General features: G+C 39.7%; 1 long non-coding RNA gene across 1 annotated transcript; it reads left to right on the top strand.

Annotated features, from left to right (window-relative positions):
* Nucleotides 1-1,946: 1,946 nt before the first annotated feature.
* LOC128412395 (uncharacterized) lies at nt 1,947-6,659 on the top strand. Its single transcript, XR_008330085.1, has 2 exons — nt 1,947-2,059; nt 6,338-6,659. It is a non-coding gene; the product is annotated as an uncharacterized LOC128412395 (long non-coding RNA).
* Nucleotides 6,660-12,178: the final 5,519 nt, after the last annotated feature.

The following is a 12,178-nucleotide window of genomic DNA, read 5'->3' on the forward strand; positions in this document are numbered from 1 at the left end:
TGAGTAATAGAAAACTCTGATAAACTTCAGGAGGAACTCCTCTGAACATAAAAAGCTCCAAACTATAGTAATTTGCCATTCCTTCCGAATGGAGGACTCTTGATTTTAATGAGCTAAGTTCTCCTTTGTTTTTGTGATGCAAAATGTCAAAGAGAAAACCAGCAAAATCCATTACCCATCAAGGGCTAGAAATTGGAACAATAGATTCTGCGAGGAGGTTTGTACATCATTGTTATTGTACAGGTCAAACAATCCTCACGCTGCAGATCTGATATAATAAAAGTCTGGTACAGCATTACTGCTCTTGCTATTTCATTCAGCACAACAATGAATAAACGCTGTTGTCCTGCTGTAGAGGGAGGTTGAAAGACAAGTCAACAATGCACCCATAATTATATTGCCCTTTCTCTTTTCCCATGACAGCTTAATGTTATTCGTTGGTAGGAACAATAGTCAGGGTTCTGTGAGCCACAAGTCTGCACAAATGCTGCTAAGCATAGAATGTGGCATTAGGAACAGCCCTCAACCTGGAATATAGGAAGCTGCCTTATACCAGGTCATGTTATTTACCCAATATTGTCTACCCTGTACATTGTCAACCTATCTGATAGCGACTCTGCAAGGTCTCACAGGCAGAGGTCTTTCCCATCACCTGCTACCTGGCCTTTTAAACTAGAAGTGCCAGGAATTGTACCAGAGACCATCTGCGTGGCTTCTCTCCCATCATTACATTATGCCGACGAAAAGTTTGCGACAAGAAATGAATTGGCAGCAGATGCATATTACTGAGAAAGGAAGTTTTGGCACATGGTTGCCATTTTCAGTAGCAACCCACAATAGGCACCATGACTGGCTAAATTAATGGGCTTGGTGTGTGTGTGTGTGTGTGTTGCTTTAATGTAGTTCCTTTGTTATGTATTTTTGTTATGAATAGTTGCATATTTATAACTGCCATTATTCTTGTTATTTTGCTCTTGACTTTTATTTGTCTGGGAACTGCCTTGATATTTCCTTTTGGAAACGAATGGTGGTATAAATTCTTTTAATAAAAATAATGATGATGGTACTCAACCTGGTGCTGAATGGGTTTGCAACCCTCCAGTCCAGGGGTGCTTACTGATCTAACTTGGTCATTGGAGATGCAGACTGGAGAACTGCTTCGGCTTATGCACCAGCTGGAGTTCAACCTTGACAGAGATAATCTGCCAGCAATGATCCATACCATGGGAACCTCCAGATTAGACTACTGAAATTTGCTATATGTGGGTTTTGTTTGAAGAAAGTGCAGTTAGTCCCAAGTATAACTGTTAAACAGGACTGGGCATTTTGCCTGTATTTTGTCAACTGCAGTGGCTCCAAGCCATTTTCAATCTAAATCTGTCATGGCCGGACATCGGAAGGATTACTTGTCTCCTCATGAGCCTGCTCTCACACTTAGGTCTTGCTTTGATATATCATTTTGGCCCCAGACTTATTTCCTTTGGAGATTGCTTTTGCTAATGTGTTTCATTTTTATTCTTATTTCCACTCACTGTTTTTATATTGCTCCTTTATAAGGTGGTGGTCTATTGGTTTCCTTCCTTCCTTCCTTCCTTCCTTCCTTCCTTCCTTCCTTCCTTCAATTTGCCTTACTGTTGTTTTAGTTTCATTTTAACATGACTACTTCCAGCCATCTACTACTAACGCCTCCTATCACTTAGAGAGATGCATCACATCCCAAAAGAATCAGCACATGTCAGGAATGGCTTGGGAACAGTCATGGTGGAAAATCAACCACACTGAGGTCCTTGTAAAGTGATCCTCATTCTGTAGAATTGTAAGGGAAGAAGTTGGGACAAAAGAAAGGCAGATTCCATAAAGATCATTAGAGGTTCTGAAGGCTTTTGAAGTGCTGGCTTCTAATTTGTTAAATCCGTGAAAAGTTGCAATTGTTTGACACAGGAAAAGCTTGTTGGAGTTCCCTTGAATGAAATGCTTTTGCTGCCTTGCATGGCCACAAGAAGATTCTTCCTTTGTTTCTCATCACTGGCTCCCACTACCTCTCCCACTTCGCCACCCAGTAAGTAAAATTTACAATAAAAGCAGGAATGGGTGGCTGGTGGGAAGGGTAGTTTAAGGATTAGGATAGCTGGGTGGGTAAGATGGAACCCACTTATGCTGGCCCTGCAGTATTACTATTCTGCGGTACACAAGCTGACGTTCTGTGCAGAACACTAACAATCAACTTTTAGTACCTCTTGCTTCCCAGCATAGTTGCTAACCGCCTGTTGCAGCTTTGTTAGCTCCCTTGACAATCCTAAAATATTCACTGATGAACAATACCCTTCCATGCTCAATAAATAAATAAATAAATAAATAAGTCCTTTCCAGCTGCCTAAATGCAATTGGGTTTCAAGGTCACCATTGTTTTCAGATTTCATATTTATTCTGAAATTAAATCTTCAGTCTAGGTTTTTCATTGCCTCCTTCCTTCATTGTTTATTTCTTTGGCATTGATTTGGGCATCTCCAGTAATGCATAAAAATAACAACTTATTATCAGGTTCTTCTTCAGACCTAAGCATAATTATGAAGGTGAAGCTGTTCCTTTAAAACTATTATTCATAATAACAGTCACTAGTTACTGCTGAAAGACTGGCTGTTGTCCTTAACTATTGTGCTCAAGCCAACAGAAAATGTCATTATACAATTCAGTATTTGTTGTGTTTTGTTGTGTTTTGTTTTAGTTGCATGCACTTCTCAAAGTACTGAAACAAGGAAATGAAGGCCTTGTTATGAATTTATTTTATTACTTTATTTATACAAACAGTTCTATATCAGGAAATCAAGAAATCAGTGTACATAAAAACATCATGAAAATGATAAAATCAAAAGTAAAAAGCATAAAAGGCAAAGGGAAGAAGAACACAAAACTGGGTCATATGGCAAAGTTGTTGTTGTTGTTGTTTAGTTGTTTAGTCATGTCCAACTCTTCGTGATCCCATGGACCAGAGCACGCCAAGCACTCCTGTCTTCCACTGCCTCCCGCAGTTTGGTCAAACTCATGCTGGTAGCTTCGAGAACACTGTCCCACCATCTCGTCCTCTGTCACCCCCTTCTCCTTAAATAAATAAATAAATAAATAAATAAATAAATAAATACTATTTATTTAGGAACTTTTATACTCTGCAAATAACTGAAGTTATCAAAGCAGCCTACAATATATTTAAAAGATAAAAATAAATAAATGATACAGTAGTCTTGCCCTTGTCTTCTGCACCTGGGTCTCCTGGCCTAGAAAGGTCTCCCTCCTTTCAAGTAGTCTAAAACTAAACACAGAAAACACCTGACTAAGTCAATGAATTTCTACCATGTAGATCCTTGTTGTGCTAAATGCCCCATTTCTTGCAGCTGCCAAAGAGATGCCATGAGTTAGCACTGTTCCTCCAGCAGATCTCAGAGAACAGGCAGGAATGTATGGAAAATGTATGTAGATTAAAAAGGTATTGGTTCACTGAGTGTATGTGCCCTGATTGCGCTCACGGCCAGGTTTTTGAGCGGATAAAATAGGGAGCTGACACAATAGGCAGCACCTTGGAAGAATAACAGGATAAAAAGTTGATAGGTCGATAAATAAATAAATGAAAAGTTGCTCATACTGAGGAGTGGTTTCATTCATACAGATCCCTGACCACTGGTATTTAACTATGTACACAGAACACAATCAGGACAGGTTATGGATCCATCCAGTCCTGGATCCAGCAGTAAATTCTTCTTTTCTTAAACTCAGCATGAAAGAGGAGAGCAGGTGCCAATCCCCTTGGAATGCAGTAATTATCTTCAGTCTAGTGAGCCATAATTACTGTATTCCCTGGGGAGCAGAACAGCCAAACCTGATTATAGCCAAATAAAACCTGTCTAAGTAGAGTCATGATTTCCTTTTTCAATCTGTGGAAGTCCACTAAACCTCCGCTGCAGCTGTTTCCATCTTTTACTCCTTTCCATTATGAATGTAGCTGCCTTGTAAGTAGATATCACTGTTATGTTCTTAAAGATGTGGTTAACCGCAGTGGGATTCTTCTCGGTGAAGGAATGATGAATGCTTGCTTCAAATGTGATATTGAATGTATTTGTTTGAAGATGAACATCTGTTTCATTTCATACTCCTTTCCCCCTACACATCATATATTATGTTTATTAGATGCACGCTTGCCAAGAAACCTATTTATAATCTAAACAGACAGCACTAGCACTAATTTCAATTTTGTTTAGGTTTTGTTAAGGTATCAGAACTGCATGTAATTTAAGGGTTTTAAGTCATTATGATTTTTCAGTAATCTGTTTAATGAATGAGCTTTAATCAATAAGAATTTGTAACATTTTACAAATTTAGTATCATGAGGCAGTTACTTCTATTTCAATGAGAGATCATCCATTGTAGAAATAGTTTAGCAAACAAGTGGGATTCCAGTGGCACCCCCAATGGCCCCTGGATTTGATTTAAAGTACCTCACAATCGCTTGGTTGTCCAAAATATCTACTTAAAAGCAGGTCACTAATAATTGGTTGTGATGGCAAATTAGAGCAAATGGACAAATAATCCATTTGTTGACTGACCAGAGGACATCCCTGAACTCTCAGCAAAGTGTGGCTGTTTTCATGTGGGCACTTACACAGAACTTTCAAGCATGGCCTGACCAGATCAGACCAAGTTCCATGTAGTCCAGCATTCTCTTACCACCACTAGCCAACTAAGAAATTTTTGGATGACCACAAGCTGGGCACAAAGGAGAGGGCCTTCCCCTGGTGTTTGTCTCAGTTATGTGGTATTCAGAATTATACTGCCACGGTAATTCTTCTGTGTAATTCTATAGCTTGCACACCGCATTATGAACCTTGAATAGTCCTATTAAATGTATTTAGTGCTGTGCTAAATTTTCATGATGTTCAATTTGCCTTGTGAAAATTGCCACTTTGAAAGAGCAGAGTTATGTGAAAAAAGACCTACCTCCCACTCTTTTGCACATTTTTGCACACCCATTGTCAGCTATTCTTCCCCTGATCTACTGTTGCTTCAGTACTAAGTGGTTGGGTTTTTTTACTTGCAATTATGTTGTACCATTACACCACTTTTCAGCCTGATGCTAGGACCTTATACACAATAAAATACGCCTTTTAAAATCTCTTTCTATTCTGATGACGTGCATAAACATCTGGCTTTAAAATAAATTGCAGAGTTAAGAGACTCTCTTTAAAGCCCATTACCAGTTGCAATCCTAAACTCGTTTACTAGAGGGTAAGTCTCACTGAACACAATGAAACGTAATCCCATATAATGTTTAGGATTGTGCTGTCATAAATTTTTAAGACCTGTTGCTTGCTGATGCATATTGTGGAAGGACATTCTGGGGTAACATTTGTGGACAATGTAACTAGTACTCAGATCAATATACATCACCACAAATGTATGTTTGGTATTAGAACTGAGTTTTAATTAAGGTGTGGTTAAATGCTCTCTTGTGAGATAAAGAAATTGGTTTTTTAAAGTTGTGAGAGGCAAGCCCTTTTGCACCTAATGCTAAGCCAAAGAATGGTCTACTGCAAATGAGGAAACATCTGAACTACTTGAGAGGAGATCATGACCCCTCTGGTCCTGCTGTTGCTACACAGCTGTGAGTTAAGCCACGGTTTGGCTCTGCATTACCTCCAAACCCAATGCTTTGTCATTTCTCTCCCCAATGAGTGGTCAGCCGTAGAACAAGCCTTGGCAACTGCTTCTGGCTTGTCTGGAACAAGATAAACCATGAGCCTGGGTTCAGACATAACACTGACTAAGCCAAAGCACATCTTAGCTCACAGCAGTGCAACAGCAGCAGGAATGGAGAAGGAGCAAACTGGCTGTGATTTTCCCTTTAGAAGCCCACATGTTTACTTGTTCATGCTAAGCCAGGCTTTGGCTTAGCTTTACACGCAAACCAAATCACTGCAATGCAATCTTGGCTTTTTGCATTTTGTATGTAACGCCTGTCACCCAAGTTACTCTGTTTCATAGTTGTGAAGCCCTCACTTTAATATAGAACCTGCCCCATCAGCTCCTAACTGGAGGGCAAAGTCCACACACACAAATAATCCCACGGAAGTTGGGCATCTATATGTTTTAGGCTTAGATCCTATATGTTTTCTGCTGTAGCTTGAATGAAAGAATATTAACCCACAGATATACATGGCACATATAAGAACTATGGTAGGCCTTGGTTGTGATTGGTTCCTTAATGTTTTAATAAATTAGATTAATTGATGTTAGCCAAACTGCTCAGCTAAAACCGCTGTTCTAAATTGCCAATTTTGTCTTCTTCCAGCAGAGAAAATGCCAGCCTTCGTCTGTGCTGTAAAATCTTCTTGTTATAACACGGAAGCAACTCCAGAGCCACTGATATTGTGAAACATCTGGTAACTGCAAGCTGTGAGCTCCTATGAGATAATCACAGGCCTGGAAAATTAGGAGAACTTCCTCAACTCAGTTGTATTTCATGTTTTGTAATACCCCCGAGTGCGGTTACCTCATAATACAGTAATCACTCTGTTTCTGTGCCGTAAATGAAACCGCAGATGCTACACTGGGGTGGAACGACCACCTCTTAACATAAATAAATGATCAAAGTACCATTATTTTGAACCAAACATATATTTCATGCATACATGTTGATAAATATTGTGGCATATGAGCATCCCTGAGTGAGACATTATTTAGGACATTATTTGGGACCTTATTTACGAGATGTGGAGAAGAGTTGATGAAAGCAGAGGGGAAATAAATCAAATGGGTATTGCAATTTCTATACTGTTTAGGAATTATGATTGGTTTTGCCCTTGTAGACATGCAGAACATGCCAGAAGACAGTAAACAAAAATGAAGAAGATACATTTTAAAACTCAGAATGAGAGTCTTGCAAGTAATAACTCATGGTTGTGAACATAAGCTGCTCTGAAGGCTATGGACGGAGATGGAAGGGCCAGAGCTTGATGGAAGAGCTTCTGCAGATGGTCCCTGGTTCAAACCTCAGCATCTCCAGGTAGGGCTGAAAGAGACTCTGCAGGACTCAGCATAAGGCAACTTCCTATGTTCCTAAGGCAGGGTACACACGTAACAACAGTTAATGCAATCTTAATCAATGTGTAGATGTGCTGGTATGTATTGGTTACTCAGGGAACTGCTGCAAATAGTTGTGGGAAATTAGGAGCATATTGCAGCAATCACCCAACATCTGTTCTGCTTTCCTAGTTAACAATGTCTAATTATTGAGACATTCATAACTTTGTGGTTCTCTTCTTAATCTGGTCAGACCAATTTTGCTTATGATGTGCGCCAGAATAAGCTTCATACTGCAACTAATGCTGCAATTAATAACACTGAGTTAAGGACTTTTAAGTTCCTTTAATTTTAATGGCAGTTATTTAAATAGAGCTGCAACAAGTGTTTGGCATCAGAAATGGTGGTTTTTGTGATGGAGCAATTTTTCTTGAAACACTATTTGATTGTGTAAAAATTCACCTTCCAATGAGCCTGTTCAGCGGTATTGCTGGCCACATGCTGGAAAAGCTGTCTGTGGACAAATGCAGGCTCCCTTGGCCTGAAAGCAGAGATGAATGCTACACCCCAAAGTCGAATTCAACTGGACTTTTTTTTTTTAAAAAAAAAATTATATCCCGCCCTCCCCAGCCGAAGCCGGGCTCAGGGCGGCTAACAACAATAAAACAATACAAAAGTACAACACAAACAACACTCTAAAATCATTCATTATAAAATTATAAAAACTGTCCAGGGTCCTTTACCTTTTTACTATAGTCACAAGCAAAAATTCAACAATTGAGGAACTCCTCATTGCTCAAAAACATAGCATTAAAATGAACATTCATACTGTCCATATTGCACATTGAAGCTTGACATTATTCCATATATGATGTGGGGAAAATTGAATTGAAATAGCTTAAAATGGAATTGGATCGGTCACAACACCAGACCCCATAAGCACAGCAACCTCCCTAATCAGAGAACTCAACACATTTGCAATGGTGTCGGGCCTACAGGTAAATTTCACAAAGTCAGAAGCTATGTGCTTCAACACCCCTCCTCACACCCAAAAAGAACTCACGAAGGTCACCAAAATAAAACTTTGCCACACCAAGTTCAGATACCTAGGGGTACAAATAACCAGAAACCTCAATAAACTGCACCTCCACAACTACAAGCCCCTGTGGCGACAAATTAACAAAGACCTAAAGAGATGGAATAACATGAATTTCACTCTCTCAGACAAAATAGCCATGATCAAAATGATCACACTCCCAAAACTAACCTACCTATTCCAAACCCTCCCAATCTGGATCCCCCCAACCCAACTCCGCAGTTGGCAAAGGAAACTACACTCTTTTATCTTCTCACATAAAAAACCAAGAATAAGCCCCAAATGCCTGCACCTCCCCACCTCAGAAGGAGGATGGGGAATCCCCAACATAGAAGCGTATTACATTGCCAACCAAATACGACATATAATCCCATATATACTAGAAGATGAGACAAAACAATGGGTACACCTAGAGAGGGACACAATTGAAAATACCTGCACCACAGCATACCCACTCCTCCCAAACAAACTAAAGAAAATTCCCACAACACTCAACAGGTACACACAGACCATGCTCAAAGCATGGAAAACACAAATAGGCAAACTATCCCCAACCCCATCCCCACTAATCCCCCTGGCGTACCACCCATTATTCCACCATGCAGCACAAAACCTCCAGATAAAAACCTGGCGAACCAAAGGCTTATATCGCCTAATAGACTTTTATAAAAATAACAAACCTTTGTCAACACAAGAAATACAAGACAAACTAGAAGACACCCAAATGCCCTGGTTAACACAACACCAACTACATGCCCTCTTAAACAACCCAACAGTAAAATTAGCAGCAACTAGGCCCCTGACAACCTTCGAAAACCTCCTCCTAACAACAAAGGGAAACAGTAAAGGGACGGTATCCGCAATATACAAAATAATACTCCAAAACCCCACAAACCCCCTAGACGCAATCAAAAAACAATGGGAGAATGACATAGGCTATGAGATTAACCCCACGCAATGGACCAGAATGTGGTCTAAACCTCCCTTTAAATCCATATCAACGAAAAGAAAAGAACTCACACTGAAACTCACCTACAGGTGGTACCTAACACCAAGGAAACTAGCGCTAATACGCCCAGGAACCTCACCAAAATGCTGGAGAGGGTGCACCTCCACAGGCACATACCTCCACATGTGGTGGGAATGTCCCAAAATCCAACTATTCTGGGCAACAGTCATACGAGAAATATGTAAAATAACTAAACAAGTATTAGATATCACCCCAGAATTGGCCCTACTAAACATCTTCCAAGACAACAATGCCCATTTACACCACAAAGAACTCATAACCCACCTACTTTCAGCAGCCAGAAACACCATAACCAGACACTGGAGAGACCTGTCAGGAGTAAGCATGGACCAATGGTACCAAATAGTATGGGAAACAGCCCTACTGGAAAAATTAACTAATAAACTGAAACTGACACGGGGACAAACCGAAGAAGACACCTTCACCCCGGTATGGCTCCCCTTTATCACATACACGGCCCAACAAGACAATGACAATAATCCACCAACAGCATACAAATCAATATGGCTAACCTGATCCAAAACACCCACCCACCTCACTCACACACGAAAACAAAGATCACCACAGCCAATCACAAACAAACAATCACACCCTACGCCAACCCCAAACTCTCTCACTACCAAAGGAACACAAGTGAACAACACAAACAACGCTGACACCAAACTCTACATACACTAAGCGTAATAGAAACACTGCCACCCGACCCCACCCCCATCCATCTTCCCTCTCTCCACCCCCCCTTTCTCTTTTCTTTCTTTTTTCTTCTCCCCCTAATGCCTCAACAAATGAAACGGATTTGTAAAAATGTTACATGGGAAAAAAAAAAAAATACGAGGCATTACACTTCTGTAAAACAAGAAAATCCTAAATAAAATATTTAAAAAAAAAAAAATGGAATTGGATCCTGCCCATTTCCTCCCCCCCGGAATGCTAATCTGCAAAAAATGTTGCAAATGTTAATTGGCACATGTGTGCAGCATCTGGTTGCTTTTGCTTAATAGCAAACAGGTATTTTTATATCATTAATTAGTGACTTTATTTAAATATTGTGTTAGAAAATCATATCCACAATCAACCAGTGAATTTGCTCTTTTTTAACTCAAAGAGTAAAGACAAGTGAAATTGTGCAAACAGCCCTACTTTATTTTTGTCCTAAAAATTAATTTTTCATCGCTGCGTTTTGAAATGGAGAAAAATGTGACATGTTTCAAAGGGCTACTTTATAATTAAGGAAAACATTGGCAAACACACGTACACACACATTTGAGGCTGGGGGTGGGCTCTGTAATGTTCAGCTGTAACAAAACAGTCTGCAAACAAGACCAGAACCATTTTTATCCATAAATATTTCACTTCCAGAGCCAACTATGGGAAATTTATACACAGGCTCTAAGGACTTAAGCAAGTCTAAGGACACACATTTGAAAAGCAGAATTAGTATTAGTACTATTGATGCCTCCCCCCCCCCCGTACCCACTCTCCCCAGCTCATTTCAGGTTGATTTGGAAATCAGCTAATCCACATTGGAAAGTTGCCCACCTAATCTGCACAGGAACTTCAGTCCTCCCAGTGCCCTGAACCTCTTCTTTCTTCTTTCTTCATACCAGACTGGACTCATGGCAACAGCCAGTGGCCTGGTGCATCATCACCACGCATCACAACCTGGGACAGGTGCGCTCACGAAAATCAGTTAATGTGGCAGCAGCTATGCTAGCTGGCTGCTCAAGACAGCTGCTTTGAAAGACAGACAGAAAAGGGGGCAGTTCTTTGACCACCTCGTAAAAGCAAGATATTTCTTTTAGTTTGGTTTGGTTTGGGTTTTTTCAGATTTTTTTTAAGGCTGTAGAAATGAGATGGAATGGAGTTTAGAATGAAAATTGTGAAAGTGGCACAAACCGGAACTGTTTTCCCACCCCTAGCTGGTATCTGCAAGTATCATGACTTGCCAGCTTTCCCTTAGAATTTAATCACACTGTCACCTAATGTGGCTTCTAAATTGAACCAATTGTGAGTAGAACATATTCTTGGCTTGTTGTGTGCTGTATGTGGAAGCTTGGAATATCCCTATAAACACAAGCTGCTTCTCATTCCTAACCCCCAAAGTAAATGAGGCCGTTTGACAGCTCCAGTCAAACACTTGGACAACCTTCATAGGTTATTTGAATGTTTAATGGAACATTTGAAAAGCCTGATTTAGGTGCCAACCCACCTTCACTTCCCCCAAGCCCTTGGGAAGCGGGTAACTATGCAGATATTGAAGGACTTCTATCATTTGCATCTCAGATCATGCGATTTATCTACAAGTTCTACAGTTCCCAGCTACAAATAATACAACTGAATACAGGGTTCCTTGGCTGAGAAAAAGCATCATATTCATATGCAGTCAGAGATGGTGGAACTTGAATTTATAATCTCAGATTTAAAATGGAAATGTTGGAGGCAGAATGTAAGATCCAGTTTGAGTTGGGGCAGACTTAAAAAGGGCTTTTGGAGGGTTTGGAGGAGCTCCAACTCAAATTGTCAAGAGAAGTTCACATTTTGAGCTCTTCCTATCGTATTCTCATTTATTCCTAAATGTGACATACTAGAAATCCCCTCAAGTTGCATCAGTGCTCTGCAGTGCACAGATTTTTGGATCTGACTGCAAGTTACCCACTTGTATTTTTTTTATTTTTTAGAAAATCTTTATTAATTTTCACATAGACAAAGATACACAAATTACATAACATATAAAACAGAAAACGATACAAATGAATAGAAACGATGAAATAAGAAAAGATAAAGAAACAAACATAAACAAATACAATATATTACACTTACATGACAGATTAAAATGTGTAACTTCCAATAATTCTCATTATACTACTTATATTATCTGTATTCCTTGCACAGATTCATCTTATTATTATTTTGTGTGTGTGTGTGTGTGTGTGTGTGTGTGTATTCCACTATTATATTTTATGTAATTCTTGGTTACCAGTATC

This window comes from Podarcis raffonei, chromosome 4, assembly GCF_027172205.1.
Source record: "Podarcis raffonei isolate rPodRaf1 chromosome 4, rPodRaf1.pri, whole genome shotgun sequence".
Lineage (NCBI taxonomy): Eukaryota > Metazoa > Chordata > Lepidosauria > Squamata > Lacertidae > Podarcis > Podarcis raffonei.